Below are 19,569 nucleotides of genomic sequence, written 5' to 3'. Positions count from 1 at the left end.
AAAACTCAAGCCAATCTATACACTAATAAAAGAATTAATCAAAATATAGATACCATTATGGAACAGCCCTACCAAGGAAAACCAACGTAGGATAACTGGGCCTAGTTATTTACTGAATAGTAAGATTCAGAATTAAACTGAAGACAGACAGAAACTACAAGACAGAAAACGTCGTATTACATCAAAAGTATCGAACAAATATTGGTGATAGGCTCAAAATTCAAATCAAATTAAATATCCCCGCATGCTTTTTCATTTCAGTGACCACATATGTTTCGAAATATCGTAGACACATGCAAGCAGCAGCTTCAAAAAGTGCAAGTGATTCGAAACAGCCGGCCGGAGTGGCCGTGCGGTTCTAGGCGCTACAGTCTGGGACCGAGCGACCGCTACGGTCGCAGGTTCGAATCTTGCCTCGGGCATGGACATGTGTGATGTCCTTAGGTTAGTTAGGTTTAATTAGTTCTAAGTTCTAGGCGACTGATGACCTCAGAAGTTATGTCGCATAGTGCTCAGATCCATCTGAACCATTTGATTCGAAACAAAATCTCACGTATTGCTAGTCATAAAACCTGTATCTTAACAAACTCAGTGATACACACAGAACTCCATGTCATTATAATTCCCGAAATTATTCAATACCAAGACTGAAACTTCGCGCCGCGCGGAGTGTCCGCGTGGTTAGAGGCGCCATGTCATGGACTGCGCGGCCCTTCCCGTCGTAGGTTCGAGTCCTCCCTCGGGCATAGGTGTGTGTGTCGTTCTTAGCATAAGTTAGTTTAAGTACTGTGTAAGTCTAGGGATCGATGACATCAGCAGTTCGGTCCCTTGGGAATTCACACACATTTGAAAATTTGAAACTTGCTCCTTCATCTCATCCAAGCCGTAGATAACATCGCACTCGGCCCTAGATACAAGGATTCCTATTGTTTCTACAGGATCAAGTCACGATAATGTGCGACCTGTCAAAAGCCAGAACGACCTCCCTTCGCAACGCGGACGTCCTAGAAGGGAGTGAATAAGGTTCTGGAAGGTACCGACTCGGTTGTGGGGCCAAACCGGTGCCAGTGCCGTGCCCGGCTGTGTTAGGTTTCTCGCTTGACGATCCGTGGCACGAACAGCCCGACCGAGGAGGTCCCAAGATTCTCGAGTTTGATGACCTGGGGAGCACGGCACACTCAACCTGTTGCTCTTCGATCCAAGCACGTATCCCGCAATCTGTGTGACATGTTGCATTTTTCTGCCGAGGAAAAAACAGACTTCAAGCTGGAGTAGACATGGCCACCAAGGATAGATACGGACGTGTGTTGATCCACTGTACCTTCCAGAGTGACAAAACCACACAGGGAATGCCACAAAAATATTGGCCAGATTATAATGCTCCTTCTCCGGCCTGGAACTTCCGACAATTCTTGCAGTACCGTACACGCCAACGGCCATTTTCCGATGGAGCATACAACGCGATTCATTTGAAAAGGCCAACTGTCGTCACTCATTGGACGTCCAGTTGTGATGTTGGCGTGCAAATTCCAGCATTCTGAGGCGGCCCGTAATCAGCAACGTTCGCTGAACCGTCTTTGAAGAAACACTGTCGGCAGCCCCTTGGCTCATCTTGGCGGTCAGTTGCTCAGTAGCTGCACGTCTATCGGGCGGTATAGACCTCAGCAGCCGTCGTTCACCCCTGTCATTTATGACTCGTTGTGCACCTCATTTGCAAAAAAAAAAAAAAAAAAAAAAAAAAAATGTGTGTGAAATCTTATGGGACTTAACTGCTAAGGTCATCAGTCCCTAAGCTTGCACACTACTTAACCTAAATTATACTAAGGACAAACACACACACCCATGCCCGAGGGAGGACTCGAACCTCAGCTGGGACCAGCCACACAGTCCATGACTGCAGCTCCTTAGACCGCTCGACCTCATTTGCCTCGGTGCCGGTTTTAGATAACGCCTTTCTGCCATGCACGGTATACTTTAACGACGATGGTTCAAATGGCTCTGAGTGCTATGGGACTTAACTTCTGAGATCATCAGTCCACTAGAACTGAGAACTAATTAAACCTAACTAACCTAAGGACATCACAACCATCCATGCCCGAGGCAGGATTCGAACCTGTGACCGTAGCGGTCCCGCGGTTCCTGACTGTAGCGCCTAGAACCGCTCGGCCACTCCGGCCGGCCTAACCACGGTGGCACGTGAACAGTTTACAGACGTAGCCGTTTCGTAACTGCTTCCAACCTTGGCCCGAGAGACAAAGATCATGCCCTTTAGGAAATCAAATAAATCGCTCCGTTTCCCCATTACGAAAAGGACTGCACTGTTTCTCCCTTGCCCCCAACACACTTTATGTACTCTCAACTCCTACTCCTGCCACCTGCCTCTCTGAATAGTTATTTCAAGTTAACACCGAAAACAGGCGATGGTCATATTAATGTGGCCAATATACCGTTTGGTTGATTGGTTGTTTGGGGAAGGATACCAGACAGCGTGGTAATCGGATTTGGGAAGGATGGGGAAGGAAGTCGGCCGTGCCCTTTCAGAGGAACCATCCCGGCATTTGCCTGGAGTGATTTAGGGAAATCAAGGAAAACCTAAATCAGGATGGCCGGACGCGGAATTGAACCGTCGTCCTCCCCAATGCGAGTCCAGTGTCTAACCACTGCGCCACCTCGCTCCGTCCAATATACCATTTAAATAATTTTATATGTAAATGCTACAGCAATCCAACTAACTAGCACTCAGTACATAGCGAAACCATCACTAGGCTTTCCCACTCCCAACAGTCAAAGTATGAGACCTATGCTGCCGCCCGGGTCCCCGGGTACGATTCCCGGCGGGGTCAGGGATTTTCTCTGCCTCGTGATGACTGGGTGTTCTCTGATGTCCTTAGGTTAGTTAGGTTTAAGTAGTTCTAAGTTCTAGGGGACTGATGACCATAGATGTTAATTCCCATAGTGCACAGAGCCATTTTAGCCTATGCTGTCGCGGAGACTGAAAGTCAACCGGTCCTGCACTCCAAACATTGTTCGGTCAGTACCCTACAGTCTGGTTGGAGTTCCGGCAACGAACGGATATACTGCCACTGACCTGAGCACCTAGAGCAGTTTTCGAAATATTATGAGTAAAATATTATCGTCTACTTAGCTAAAAACCCGGTAAACAAACCGTCAAAAAATTACGTTGCGATAACCTCATTAATCATAAAATAGTAATGTAGGTTACATGAGCTGCTTCTTTATTCTCTTTAGCAAATGAAAGACAACTGTTCGAGATTTCCATTCGTTGCACGGACTTAAAGGAAATGAATTTGTATTCATGGCCGCGACGTTCGAGTCTCCCTGGCAGCTCATAACAGCATCTAGGTCGTCAGGAAAACTGCACAAGGCCAGATGGGGTTATCTCTCTTCTGTAACGAAAACAGTACCTAAGAAGCACAAAGATCACGCAAATACGCTTTATTGTCACTTAATGCCTGAGCTTCCAACATTGCAACACCTTTGCGTTATAAAATTGCCGTTACCGTTTTGAGACTGGCCGTATTCTTTATCTTTGTGCGAGAAATGGGTTGCAGCGAGGAGGGCATTGATATCACGTTTCTGGAAATAAAAAAGTGCAAGGCTGACATACAAAGATAAGTCCATCGTGATGCAACTTGTGCACTAATCTGCCGCCTTGCAGGGCAGGCAGATTCCGACAGAGTCGTTCCTGTATTCTCTTCTGCACTCCTATGATGTTATTTGACTAGTCCAAGTGTACAGTGTGTCGCAGTAGTTTCACGGTAAACTGACCGCCATACATTAAACGGCCGCCAACGCTCAAAATACACATCAGTGACGAGTCGAATGCCAAGAAGCACTGACGTCCTCCAACAGGGAAGGTCCCCTTAATGACACAGTTTTGCCTGATGTATGCTGACTGCAAGACTTCCATACCTAAGTGACCCAGTTCTTGTGCTACAGGGTCACGTACATCTCAAAGTCGGACTTCTTTCGCTTTTCCCTAATATACTGACGTCGACCATTTGGAAACGATGTATAATTCATGTACTCCTAAAAGAGACAAAGTCAGGCGTAAAATACTCCGCAGCAAACATACGCCATTACAAAGTTGCCGATAGTACGAAGAATGACAAAAAATAGTTCAAATGGCTCTGAGCACTATGGGACTTAACATCTATGGTCATCAGTCCCCTAGAACTTAGAACTACTTAAACCTAACTAACCTAAGGACATCACACACATCCATGCCAGAGGCAGGATTCGAACCTGCGACCGGAGCAGTCCCGCGCTTCCGGACTGAGCGCCTAGAACCGCGAGACCACCGCGGCCGGCGAAGAACGACAAACCAACGTCACGAGGAGATCGTTCCTACTCGTCATCATCGATTTCTACAAATTTATGGCAGATGCAGGACTTGGTCAGGAGTGGAAGTGACAGCTCCAGACGGCCAAGCGTTTACAAAAAGAAATAGCATTTTTGACGTGGGTCGGGCGAGACAAGAGCCATATACTTTGAAGTATTTGCAAGCAAGTGGTTGGGGCAGCGGAAAGGCAGTTTCTTTAATAGACCTGTTTCGTCCTCTATGTGTTCTGCCAATAAAACGCAGTCTTTCGTTTGCCTTCCCCACAACATTATCTATGTGATCAAAATGGTTCCAATGGCTCTGAGCACTAGGGGCTTAACATCTATGGTCATCAGTCCCCTAGAACTTAGAACTACTTAAACCTAACTAACCTAAGGACATCACACACATCCATGCCCGAGGCAGGATTCGAACCTGCGACCGTAGCGGTCACGCGGTTCCAGACTGAAGCGCCTAGAACCGCACGGCCACACCGTGATCGTTCGAATTTAAGTTGTTTGTGAATATAATCCCCCGGTATATACTCGTAGTTGAATGGGCATACCTTAAATTTGTGTATTTATTGTGGAACCGAAAAATTGTTAAAAGTACGTCTTAATTTATAAATCTACTAGCGAGCCCGTCAATGTTTCGCAGTTGGTAAATAGTTATCGGAATTGCACATACATCGTAAATTTCTTGCCCATCTTCTCACCCCCTCACTCTCTCCGTGCATCTCCTCCAGCCCCCATCTCGCTGTGCATAACCTCCTCTCCCCTCTCTCTGTCCATCTTCTCCTCCCCCTCTATATGTCCATTTCCGTTTTAATGTTCAAGCCGCACAGTGGATGACTGCAGCGCCTTTAGACCGCTCAGCTAATCCCGCGCGGCTATGTAGCCTGTGTCTGTCCGAATTTTTATCAAAGTATGACGTGAAAATTGAAAATAAGACGGTCAAAAACTTTTTTCGAAATTTGTGTTAACAACACTTCCGCCTTAATACATTACATACATACGTTTATATTAAATATATTATAAAAATATACCTATCTGCCTATGTCCATCTCAATGTTTAGCTAGAGTATAGTGTAAAAATTTGAAGTAAATCTGTCAAGAACTTATCAAGGTTTTTCGTAACTACGCTTGCCCTTTATATATTACATATCTACATATATTATATATATACTGCAAAAATATATACCTTGTGTCTGCCCAAACGTTCGTTACAGCGTTATGTAGAAACTTGTAGTTAATCGGTCAAGTAGATTTCGAAATTGTCGGTAACATTTCACATTTATATGTTATATATGTATTTTTATATTATATGCAGGATGGAAAAAAAGTGTCACGATATTTTAACCCTGGATAGCTGACGCCAATAGGAACCAAAATTACTAATTGGTTACAGTTTTAATCTGCCAGGAAGTTTCATATCAGAGCACACTCCGCTGCAGAGTGAAAATCTCATTCTGGAAACCTCCCCCAGGTTGTGGCTAAGCTATGTCTCCGCATTATCCTTTCTTTCAGGAGTGCTAGTCCTGCAAGGTTCGTAGGAGAGCTTCTGTAAAGTTTGGAAGGTAGGAGACGAGAGACTGGCAGAAGTAAAGCTGTGAGTACCGGCCGTGAGTCGTGCTTCGGTAGCTCAGATGGTAGAGCACTTGCCCGCGAAAGGCAAAGGTCCCCAGCTCGAGTCTCGGTCGGGCACACAGTTTTAATCTGACAGGAAGTTTCATATCAGCGCACACTCCGGTGAAGAGTGAAAATCTGATTCCAGAGAGGTAAAAATTGACACACATGCCTTGAAAGACATGGGGTTTTATTAGAATCACCCCATATTGCTAGACGCGTGAAAGATCTATTGCGCGTGTCGTTTGGTGATGATCGTCTGCTCAGCCGCCACTTTCGTCATGCTTGGCCTCACAGGCCGGTCTAGCTGTTTTCAAGTGATGATCTTTCACAACTGATTTTAATATCTGGCTTTTCTGGTGGATTTTCCAAAATATTTCTTTCATACAAACGTTGTTCTGACAATTAGGAACCCAACAAAGACAAAAATGAACCAGATTTGTTGAGACACTCTAAGTCGATGATGTTTCATACATGCGGCAACTGATGTTATTTTCCGACTTTTCCGTTGGATTTTCCAAAAATTTTCTTTCACACAAGTCTTGTCCTGACAGCAACGACCACAAATAGACAATCAGCCAAATCGGTCGAGCCGTTCTCAGGTGATAATCTTTCATACCTGCGGCGATCGATTTTTATTTATGTAGATGAGCTGACTTTGTGAGAAAGACTAGAGCGTCGCATCAGGGAACCTCATTCCTTACATTGCATGCTGGTAGTCCGGTCGCTGCAGCTGAATAAGCATGGCAGGGCCCATAATGCCTGCGGCAGACGAGCAAACAGCGAGCCACGTCGCAAATCTGGCGCCAGCAACAGGTGGCCGCTGTCTGCGAGGCTGCGCTAGCGCTCCAATGTACTAGCAGCGCTAGGCTTCTTATTTTAACTCAAGATCCTCATCCTTACTGAAACTATGGGAAATTCTAAGTACAGTGATATTACGCACTTTGAAATACGTGTGTATGCAAGTTAACCCCCCCCCCCCCTCGTAACACATTTCTTCATTTATCCCGCTCTGTACAGTTAAGTTTATTGTTACTTCTGAGATGAATATCTTATTACGAATTTCAGCCAGCTACACTACTCTTTAAATTGGTTTTATTTTATAAATTACACATGATGAGACCATTTCGGCATATTACAATCACCATGTGCTCTGTAAATGCATAAGTAACTGATGGTTTTAATATAATAGTCTGCAACTGTGATCAAAAAGTTATACTACATGATTAGGTGTTTTTTGCCTTACATGTAATACAGTTGCTGCCATGTTCTGTCTTTTTAGAATTATTATTAGAATCTCATCACACCAGACTGGAGATGTGTATCTGATTTTAGTTGGTTTTTATGTATACTATTTTTCCACTTCACAGCTTAGATGACGGTGAATCAGCAGTAGCACATGTTTAAGTAGTTGCCAGTATAAATGAGTGAGGTGTGGAAATTCGGTTGTTTTTCATTATATTTATAGGTTTGGTTCTAACTACGTTTCGGTCTGGATTTTTAGTTTTATTTCAGATTTTAATTTTGTGTTTTTATTTTTTAGTAATAATTTTGTTATTGTTTATGATCTACACTCCTGGAAATGGAAAAAAGAACACATTGACACCGGTGTGTCAGACCCACCATACTTGCTCCGGACACTGCGAGAGGGCTGTACAAGCAATGATCAAACGCACGGCACAGCGGACACACCAGGAACTGCGGTGTTGGCCGTCGAATGGCGCTAGCTGCGCAGCATTTGTGCACCGCCGCCGTCAATGTCATCCAGTTTGCCGTGGCATACGGAGCTCCATCGCAGTCTTTAACACTGGTAGCATGCCGCGACAGCGTGGACGTGAACCGTATGTGCAGTTGACGGACTTCGAGCGAGGCCGTATAGTGGGCATGCGGGAGGCCGGGTGGGCGTACCGCCGAATTGCTCAACACGTGGGGCGTGAGGTCTCCACAGTACATCGATGTTGTCGCCAGTGGTCGGCGGAAGGTGCACGTGCCCGTCGACCTGGGACCGGACCGGACCGCAGCGACGCACGGATGCACGCCAAGACCGTAGGATCCTACGCAGTGCCGTAGGGGACCGCACCGCCACTTCCCAGCAAATTAGGGACACTGTTGCTCCTGGGGTATCGGCGAGGACCATTCGCAACCGTCTCCATGAAGCTGGGCTACGGTCCCGCACACCGTTAGGCCGTCTTCCGCTCACGCCCCAACATCGTGCAGCCCGCCTCCAGTGGTGTCGCGACAGGCGTGAATGGAGGGACGAATGGAGACGTGTCGTCTTCAGCGATGAGAGTCGCTTCTGCCTTGGTGCCAATGATGGTCGTATGCGTGTTTGGCGCCGTGCAGGTGAGCGCCACAATCAGGACTGCACACGACCGAGGCACACAGGGCCAACACCCGGCATCATGGTGTGGGGAGCGATCTCCTACACTGGCCGTACACCTCTGGTGATCGTCGAGGGGACACTGAATAGTGCACGGTACATCCAAACCGTCATCGAACCCATCGTTCTACCATTCCTAGACCGGCAAGGGAACTTGCTGTTCCAACAGGACAATGCACGTCCGCATGTATCCCGTGCCACCCAACGTGCTCTAGAAGGTGTAAGTCAACTACCCTGGCCAGTAAGATCTCCGGATCTGTCCCCCATTGAGCATGTTTGGGACTGGATGATGCGTCGTCTCACGCGGTCTGCGCGTCCAGCACGAACGCTGGTTCAACTGAGGCGCCAGGTGGAAATGGCATGGCAAGCCGTTCCACAGGACTACATCCAGCATCTCTACGATCGTCTCCATGGGAGAATAGCAGCCTGCATTGCTGCGAAAGGTGGATATACACTGTACTAGTGCCGACATTGTGCATGCTCTGTTGCCTGTGTCTATGTGCCTGTGGTTCTGTCCGTGTGATCATGTGATGTATCTGACCCCAGGAATGTGTCAATAAAGTTTCCCCTTCCTGGGACAATGAATTCACGGTGTTCTTATTTCAATTTCCAGTAGTGTATGTTGGTGTTATGTTTTTTGTTTTATACTGTTCTTGTTGTTATAGCTGTTACTTTGGATATGTGTCATTTAACGTCCCTGATTTATTACTTTGCTTCAGATGGTTCAAATGGATCTGAGCACTATGGGACTTAACTTCATTGGTCATCAGCCCCCTAGAACTTAGAACTACTTAAACCTAACTAACCTAAGGACATCACACACACCCATGCCCGAGGCAGGATTCGAACCTGCGACCGTAACGGTCGCGCGGTTCCAGACTGTAGCGCCTAGAACCGCTCGGCCACTCAGGCCGGCATTTATTACTTTATCCGGTTTCCTGATTTATAATGTGAATAAAGTTTTCTATGTACTTTCTGTGCTTTAGGTTGGTTTGTTCGTTCAGTAAATTTGTAGGGTTGCTATATGTATGTGAATGTATCTCTATTTCCTCAAGGACGTTCATGAATGCTCCCTTCTGCGTAATATGGAGAATTATGGGTTGTTTTCGCTTTCTTAGGTGTGGTTCAAATTGTTCAAATGGCTCTGAGCACTATGGGACTTAACATATATGGTCATCATTCCCCTAGAACTACTTAAACCTAACTAACCTAAGGACATCACACAACACCCAGTCATCACGAGGCAGAGAAAGACCCTGACCCTGCCGGGAATCGAACCCGGGAACCCGGGCGTGGGAAGCGAAATGCTACCGCACGACCACGAGCTGCGGACTCTTAGGTGTGCTCTTTGTATCTAATTTTGAAGTTTCCTCCGGTTTTTCCTATGTGGAATTTGTGGCATGTGTTAGACGCATTGCGGACCCCAAAGAACAAAAGTTCTCAGATTAACTTTATGTAATTGTACAAGTAATTGTAAAGAAATAGGATCTATCACTTGAGGAAACGAGATCTTTGAAAAATAGTAAATAACTGAGTTAAGTAAAAGGTAACGGATTCCGAATTCGGTTGGTTCTGAACGCTATTCATTTTGAGACCCTTAATTGTCATACTTGTCCGGAAAATTGCTATTAATATCGGACCAACGGTCTATTGGGTGAAGATAATTAACTTCTGTTCACGCCGAAATGATGGGCTGCAAAAAATAAAAGGTAAAACGCAATTAAGGAAATGTTACTTTCAAAACAACTGATGGTCACATTATTAAAATTAGTTATACGAATATGGTGTGGCTGTTTACTCTTAATGATATCTCAAGCTGTGGTGGTTTCGGAAAATGTTAAAATTTATATAATAAGAAATGAATCAGAACTCAGTGGGTGCTCGTCTTTTTCACTTACGAATGGGTTATTGGTTGCTTACCGACGTATCCTGAATTTCCGTAAAGCTTCGCTGTTCTTTTATGACGTATAGTGTTTGCAGAACTTCTTAAATGTGGTTACGTGCTTATGTAACAATGAAATTTACTCATCAGTCCAAACAGTTTCGAGACTGGATTAATAAGAAAAAAAAAAACAGAGAAAATTTAAGGTGGCTATTTTGACGCTTCACATGTTCTACACAGTCTCCCTCCTCCGCCCCCCCCCCCTCCTCCCACCACATCAGTACAACACACAGAACTTTCGTACAACCGTGTGAAAGTGTCAAAAAGTCCCTCTTGGGTACGTTGTTGAACTCGAGCGTCACGTTGGCTTGAATGTCGGTTATGTCGTCAAAGTGTTGATTCTTTATGCGAATTTCTACCTTTTTCGTTTTGTGATAGGTTCGCATTGATAACACCAAGTCTCATAAGCCTCGACGATATTTTCGAGAAAAGAACTGTCGGCATGTTGCACTTCAGTCAAGTCGCTGCAGGCGTCCACACGTCGTTGTTTTTGTTCAGGAGCCAAGGTATGCGGGACAAACTTTGCACAAACTTTTCTTTTCCTGAAAATATTCTGAAGAACGTCTTGAACACTTGATTTAGAGGTGTTGCTCCATTGCGACGTATGACATAACAATGTCGACATATCGCGGCCGCACGTCCACTACTTAGCACTGCTAACTCACTACTGACTGATCGATTGCAGATATGTTGTTTACAGTTGTTATTTTAGGCTGGCACCGTAGTTACTACGCTGACGTCGCTTATACGGCAGAAATACAATTACCATCGGAACATTCGGAACGGACGGTGTATGTAGCAGCAGACAAACAAATATGATCTATTAATTAAGTAAAGAATTCACCATGACGTACGCCGTATTACACTTAGAGGTTCGCCAGAGGTAGGCCTACAGTAAAGACGTTCGAACGCTGCACCACTGCTGTATGAAACATGAGGTACCGCATTACGCTATCGATGAGGCTCTTTCATGGTAATAATCACTCACTCACCCACGCACACCTCAGTTACACTATGTCGGCGAATGTTGCGTCAACACTGTCTCCACGTACGCGTACACCATAATTACTATACCATGTAAACATTTAGGGAACACTCGTCTGGTATGAGACGTTCCCGGGGAGGGGGGGGGGGGGGGGGGGTGTTCCGCTGGGGGCCGAACCGCACAATAACCCTGGGTTGAGTGTGGGGCGGCGGTGGGGTGGGTGGACTGCTGTGGCCTGTTGTCGGGCTGTGAACCGCTGAGGGCTACGGCGGGACGAAGCCTCTCCGTCGTTTGTATGTCCCCGCGGTTCAATACACACACGCGCACATCTACCCACCCACCCATCCACGCCCGCAAACAGACACACACACACACACACACACACACACACACACAGAGCGAAAGAGAGAGAGAGAGAGAGAGAGAGAGAGAGAGAGAGAGAGAAAGCTTTCAATTTTTATCTGTGACGACACATCGATACCGAAGTTTCCTCTTAGTTGAGTGTAAGTGTGTTACGCTTGAACAACACGATGTCTTCCGTTTGTACTATATAATTAACTTAGGTGTAGATTAAAGGCAATGTTGTTAAAAGTAATTCGAATGGCTCTGAGCACTATGGGACTTAACTTCTGAGGTCATCAGTCCCCTAGAACTTAGACCTACTTAAAGCTAACTAACCTAAGGACATCACACACATCCATGCCCGAGGCAGGATTCGAACCTGCGACGTAGCGGGTGCGCGGTTCCAGACTGTAGCGCCTAGAACCGCTCGGCCACCCATGGCCGGCGTTAAAAGTAATTATCTGCAACACTGTGTGGGAGTGTAGGAGATGATTGTAACACTTCCGGCCAGGCTTGCGTTAAACTGTGATTTCTCATGCTACAAGCGACATAACGATGATAAGTTACATTTAATACACCCTGCTGAAGATAAATTACTGGACATGGTTATGAGCGACTGGTACGGTTAAGTCCGTTCTGATGATGAGGTGCATCAGTGGCCTTGTTGCATAGCTCTAGACTTTGGTTACTCAATGTGTGCAGTACGACATTCACTATCTGTAAGCATGGACCAGTGAGGATATATAGCGTGATTGAGCTGCCCTTATCGATTTCGTTTTATGCAACCCGCAATTCTATATCTGGCCTTCATAAACCACGCGCGATATTTTCATATTCTCTCTCTTGCTACGTGCGAACTCTTAGTCCTACAGATAAATGAAAAGGTCCTATTTGTAGGAAATTTAATGTAGTTAAATTTTGTACTGGGATACGTTTTCGCTGGAGTCCACGGTTTTCGTACGTAGAAAAGCTACATTCGGACGCACCTCCACCCCCGCACTCATCGCTCACCAGTCAGGATTTCTAGTATGTTGTTCATGGCACTCCCTTCTACCACTGTACAAAAATTCCCCACTACACGAACTATTCCAATATTCAACCTCTTTTATCCTTATTGACTGGGCTATTACGCCACCAGCATAGTTGTTTATTTCGTTAACATTATTAATTTAAACGTGTCTGCAAGGCTGATGACCGAAAACCAACATTCGTAGACGTTACGTTAACTCTAATTACGTTGACAGTGCAATCCAGACTTAATCCTTACATTTACGATAGTTTCGTAGTCTGAAGGCCTGACGAATTGTTCATTTTATGCTGTTAAAATTCACAAAACTGTTGGATAAAATTTTCAGCGTCAGTTTTACAATTTGTAAGTGCTCAACTAAGCCCGTGGCGTAATAAGGGCAGCCAATGAAGACCGAATGCGGTTAGTAATACGCGCAGTCGCAAATTTTTGCACAGTGGTAGGACGGATTGCCGTGAACAACATACTAGCAGTCCTGACTGATGGGGGCTGAGTGTGGGAGTGAGGGTGCGTTTGTACATCATTTTTGTACATTTTCTTGAATAGCTCGAAAACTACGGCCTTTCGCGAAAACATATCCCTGTTCAAAATTTGACTACATTAAATTTCCTACAGAAAGGTTACGATCATTTTTTCTTTAGCACTAATAGTTTGTGCGTAGCGAGTGAGAGAATATGGCTTTGGAGGTCGGATATAACACTGCGGGCTGCATAAAACGGCAGCGGTAGGGGCCGCTGAATTACCCTGTATATTTGGAATGTGAGGTGAACTATCAAAATAACGCGACTACTGGCGTGCCACTGTGTCGTACTGGGGTACACAAACCACATTTTTGATTTATGGAGAGCGTATTCAATGAAGCATATGCAGTGTTGACACCTCAACCGTATTCAAGCTGCAAAACAGTCACTACACACATAAAGACAAGAGATTTCCCCGTGTCGAAGCGGGTCTCGGTAACACCCCGCCTGAATCTCGTCCGCTGTAGCGTCGCTACGGTGAAACGGGTCAGACCATATGGCGGTCTGGACAACGCTGTCGACTGAATGAGAGCCCCAGACATTACCCATATCTGACCATCTCCGTGATGCGTGTTAGTGTAAGGTCATTGCTACAAAACTGCAACAAGACTTCAAGAATGTCCGACCTGACTCTAAGAAACTTGTTAAGAGAAATAAACTTACGACTCAAACATCTTCTTCGTGTGCTTCCCTAAGGACGACAAAATCACGCAGCTCGCCTTCAGTTCGCCTTAATACACGTCAGTTGGCAACCATACCACAATGTTAGTCAAAGATGAGACAAATGCCCCTGATGCGAAGTAATGTGCGCGAACATGCCTGAAGACACCAACACAGGCATACACAAAAATATTTGTATGTAATAGTTTGAGGTGGTTTCGGTATTTACATCCACACGGCTCTTGCTCTCTCCGCTTTCGACTTCCCGTTGAGGGTAAAGGCGAGCAGCTTCTGTGAGATATTGAAACGCACATCGTCATGGATTCCTTGGAATGGTTGAGTAGCCAAGTTATTGAGCGATTAGCGACGAGTTTCGACCATAGTACTTGTGAGACATGCATAAAAGGCGTCTTTCTCGTCGTCATTTTGCGCCGAAGATTCTTCAAAAACTCTCACAAGCTCCCATTGATAAATGAGAACGCATACAGCAATATGCTTATACAGAACTACGCCGTCTTCTCTAGTATCACATAAGCGTCATACTGCGGTCAGATCACAGACAGAGGATAAACGATACTGTACCTCTCGATCTCTGATTAAAATAACATTGGATGACTGGATGAGCGACTATATGCACTTTATTTTCTGTACCGTTTAGATACTTCGCCATCTGTCCATAAAATGAACGAGGATCCAATGTTCTCTTTTTATTAATAATTAGGTAAATTAGGTACTATACCTAGTTATCAATTGCTCTTCTAGGCACTGTGGTATACTTTCAAACACACGATCCGCAAATGCTTTTGCACAGGGTACAAGCATTCATATTTCTGTTTTCTTTCTCATTAATAGCACTTAATTTTTCATATTTATAAAAAAATGACCTATCACTAGTTATTTAATCCCAAATAGTTTAATACTAAACTACTAGTTTCGGACTGCAGGTCTTTATCATTTCTTTTTATCGGATATTCACGAGATAATTGTGTCAGTTTCGGGTAAGAAGTGTTAATTTGCTCTTGACTCGCCATGTATGGTTGTACATTTGAGTCTACTTGCCGGATCCAGAACCTCCTGATGACTTTCATCAGCCCTTCCAAACTTACTAGAGCTTTGCAGCTCACGACATCAATGCTGACGCTACGTAAGAAACGTGTATTTCTTGTTTTTCCTACCACAACGAGTCACTGAATGGATCAGCTATAAAATGAAACAATTATAATTTACAGAGCGAAAACTACATATTCGTTACAAAAAGAGTAAGTCTGATATTCATTACAAAAAGAGTGAGTCTGCAAGGCAAAGCTCTGTGGCTGAGGTGCCCGAGTGTATGACTGCTACGAGAAGTACTTGGGTTCGATTCCCAGTACTATCAAAGACTTTTTCTAGGTGATAGGATCGGAATGGTACGCATTCAGCCTCGTTGGCGCAAATGAGGTCCTACGTGAAGCAGAAGAGGCAGCTCCATTTCTAAAGCTAATAATAACGGCCGGGAAAATGGGGTGCTCATCCTATGCCTCTTCATGCTGACAACTAGTGATGCCGTAGACAAAGGAAGACACAACATCTAACCGACGGCACTTGGTGTAAGTCACATCGCAGAGTTGTATACTGAGAATACATTTGGGGCGATACGATAGAAATCTACGACTCGCAAATTCGAAAATCGTACAAAAGGACACTAATCTGCTCACCTCATAATTTTTATTTTACAATGAGCCTGCTCTGAATGAAGGTCTGAACGAATATCTACATATAGAATACGTACTTATCGATAGATGAATACAAAAGTCGTGCATCTCGCCCTCATTAATATTGCCGGCCGTCGTGGCCGAGCGGTTCTAGCAGCTTCAGTCAGGAACCGCGCGACCGCTACGGTCGCAGGTTCGAATCCTGCCTCGGGCATGGATGTGTGTGATGCCCTTAGGTTAGTTGGGTTTAAGTAGTTCTAGGGGACTCATGACCTGAGATGTTAAGTCCCATAGTGCCCAGAGCCTCATTAATATTGAGAATAAACTAGTAGACAGTAAAGCCGTATATCGAACCCGTTTGCTGTTTTAGATCATAAAATGAGGCTTTATTTAGATTTTTATATTTGCTTCAAGTAATACGTGACTTTAACGGTCGACGTCTATGTGGTAGTAAAAATGTTACACTACGAAAGAAAACGTTTAACATAAATTTTATTATCTTATTTATGTTTCTCACTACCTTTCCCTTTTTTTCATTTCGTTAGGGTTCATTGTCTCGCGGTCATTACGGTGAGGCCTTCCTTTTTGTTACGTGCAGTTGGTATCCTTGCATCGCCTTCACTGTCAGCCATCTTGTTTACTAGCTCTGCAACTGAGGCCAAGGATGCAAGCCACGACACAACCAATCCGACACAGACATGAACATGTATTGAAGCAGCCATACAATTACAGACTTGTAGCCGTTAGTGCAGACAAACAATGAAAAATGGGTATAAGTTAAGAAATAATGATGTACTGAAGTTCATTCTCTATTGGGATAAAATAAGTTTAAAAATGTATAGCACTGAGCTTCGACGCTTTTTTTATCGTGGGAAGAAATATCTGTTAATGTAATCCTAAACGAACCGCTGTTGTACTGCATGTGCAAAATGAAGGAATCATTCAGATAATTATCACGAAAGTGTACAAACCTGTTTGTCTAAATTGCTGGCATCAGAATTTGTTTTCACTACTATTGTATGTGATTTACTATGTGTTTATAGTAAACAAGTTACAATGAGAGGGAAAACGACGTATTGACAAGTAGTCAGCAGGGGTTCAGAAAATATCATTTTTATTCGCATGAAGTAATGAGCGCTTTCGACAGGGAATCTCAAATTTGTTCCATATTTTTAGATTTCCAGAAGGCTTTTGACACTGTTCTTCCCAAGCGATCTGTAATCAAACTGCTTGCATACAGAGAATCGTCTCAGTTGTACTACTGGATTTGTGATTTCCTGTCAGAAAGGCCACAGTTCGTAGTAACTGTCAGAAAGTCACCGAGCAAAACAGAAGTGATATCTGGCGTTCCTCAAGGAAAGCCTTTCGCTGTTACTGTTGTATATAAACGATTTAAAAGACAATATGAGCGGTCGTCTTAGATTGTTTGCAGATGTTATTTACCGTCTCGTAAAGTCATCAGATGATCGTATAAAAATTTCAGAATCGTTTAGACAAGATATCTGTATAACGCTAAAAGTGGCAGTAGGCTCTAAATAATGAAAACTGTGAAGCCACTCACATGAGTTCTAAAAGAAATTCGCTAAATTTTGGTTACACGATAAATCACACAACTTAAATTGGAACTATCACACAAATAATGTTGTGAGCTAAGTGAACGAAAGACTCAGATTTATTGTCAGAATATTCGGAAAATGCAAAAGGTCTACTAAAGAGAACGTCTACACTACGCTTGTCCGTACTCTTCCGACGTATTGCTGCGCAGTGTGGGATCCACATTGGATAGGATTGGCGGAGGACTTCGAAAAGGTTCAAAAAAGGGCAGCTTGTTTTGTATTATCGCGAAATAGGGGGAGAGTGCAACGGATACGAAACTCTAATCGCGTTAGCAATCATCAAAAGAAAGGCGCTTTTCGTTGCATTAGGATCTTCTCATGAAAAGGAAAATCATCGTCTGGCATTTATTGGCCGGGATATCCCCTTCGGAGTTCGGCCGCCTTATTGCAAGTCTTTCTAGTTGACACCACTTCGGCGACTTGCGTGATAATGATGGTCAAAATGATGAGGTAGGACACACAACTCCCAGTCGCCTGCCGAATATCGAACGCGGGCCCCCTTACTTGGTAGGCGGTAACGCTACCGCTGCGCTACAATTTTTTTTTATCTCAGTTTGTTCATTATAGTTTGTTCCATTTGATCCGGGTGGACGTCCTATGACGTGCGTTTAAGTTCTTCGTTGATCCATTCACTCAGTTTTTTTATTGCAGACGGCAGCTAGCCCTCAGACCAAGCACGCTGAGCTATCTTGCCGGCTAGATGACGAAAGGACACACACAACACCCCGGGCCTCCGTACATGGTATACGGTAACGCTACCGCTGCGCTACGGAGGCGGACAGGATCTTCTCATGAAACTTTAATAATTATCTGTCTCCTACGAACGCGAAACTATTTTGTTGGTGCCCACCTATATAGGGAGAAATGATCATTGCAATGAAATAAGAGAAATCGGAGCTCGCACGGTAATATTTAAGTGTTCGTTTTTCCCGCGTATTGTTCGAGATTGTAACTGTAGAGAAATAGCTTGAAGGTAATTCGATGCACTCTCTGCCAGCCACTTAACTGTGAATTGCAGATTAGTCATGTTTACGTAGAAATAACAAGTGTCAATAAAAGAAAGTTCTGCTTTAAAAGAACAGCGAGACATACAAGTTTATTTGTTGTAACTTTGCGCTCTTGATTCAGAGCGTACGGGATTTGCTTTCCATATACCAGAAAAAGGAAAGACCTACACTATCCTTTACTTAACCTATTTCTGGCACAGAAAGGGGTAAAATATGCTGCTATAATACTTTTTGATAAATTACCAGATGACATAAAATGTCTGACAGGCAGCAGTAATAGATTCAAAAACAAATTGAAATCATACCTCCTTGAAACTCCTTCTATACCATAGATGAATTCTTGGAGATGAGTGAATAAATCTGGAGATATAATATATGCATTTTGTGCCATTTAAGGGAATGGGATAGATAATAGAAACATTTAGGTGTAACACTATAATGCAAAAAGAAACTTGTTTCCTGTGCGCATTTCTTGTGCATTTCACACGTTCCACATCATTACGATTTTTCCGTGCTATTGATCAATGGAACAAAAAAAAAAAGATTGGTTCAAATGGCTCTGAGCACTATGGGACTCAACTGCTGTGGTCATCAGTCCCCTAGAACTTAGAACTACTTAAACCTAAATAACCTAAGGACATCACACACATCCATGCACGAGGCAGGATTCGAACCTACGACCGCAGCGGTCCGGCGGCTCCGGATCAATGGAACACCTAACTAACTAACTATCGCAGATGTAGTCGTCGCAGAAGTCTCGTAGAACGTTCAGTTGTAATCATTCATATGCAATGATCGAAACAGATAAGAGAAAAAGGTTTTCAACGTGTTTTCCGTAAGAATCATCATCCCTTACTGCAAACCACATAATTCATGGAGGGAAGCGCGCTGTTTCCGTAAAAATTCGTTTTAGAATGGCTTCACATTTTTTATGTCTATCTCTTAAATCTTTTTTAAATAAAAGAAACGCTATCAACATTCTACATCTTTATTTTTCATTTCTATACATTTGCAGCCCTCTGCTGCTAGGGGGCTCCGAACTGTAGCGTGTAACATGGAGGTGTGTAAGGAAACCATTTAGGTGCGTGAGAACCAGCGTGCTGTAGTAGAATTGCCAACTGGAAGCGCTTGTCCACACTTGGAGCATCCTCTCGTTCAGCATGACACCGACAAATTGTAACACTGTAATCGAGTACCGTCCATACAGTCCCGTCATGGTCCCATCCGATTTTCATCTCTTTCCGAAATATAAAGAAAACCTTCAAGGACTTACTTTGATAGTGATGAAGCGGTGCAGGAAAACGTAAGGTTGTGGCTCCGGCGACAACGTTAAACATTCTACAGTAACGACGTCAACAGACTGATCTCTCCTTTGGAGACATCTGTTCGTTGCCAGAGTCACTATGTCGAGAAATAAATTTGTAGACATGA

Source organism: Schistocerca gregaria, chromosome X (genome assembly GCF_023897955.1).
Source record: "Schistocerca gregaria isolate iqSchGreg1 chromosome X, iqSchGreg1.2, whole genome shotgun sequence".
Taxonomy (NCBI): Eukaryota; Metazoa; Arthropoda; class Insecta; order Orthoptera; family Acrididae; genus Schistocerca; species Schistocerca gregaria.
This window is presented reverse-complemented; position numbering follows the sequence as displayed.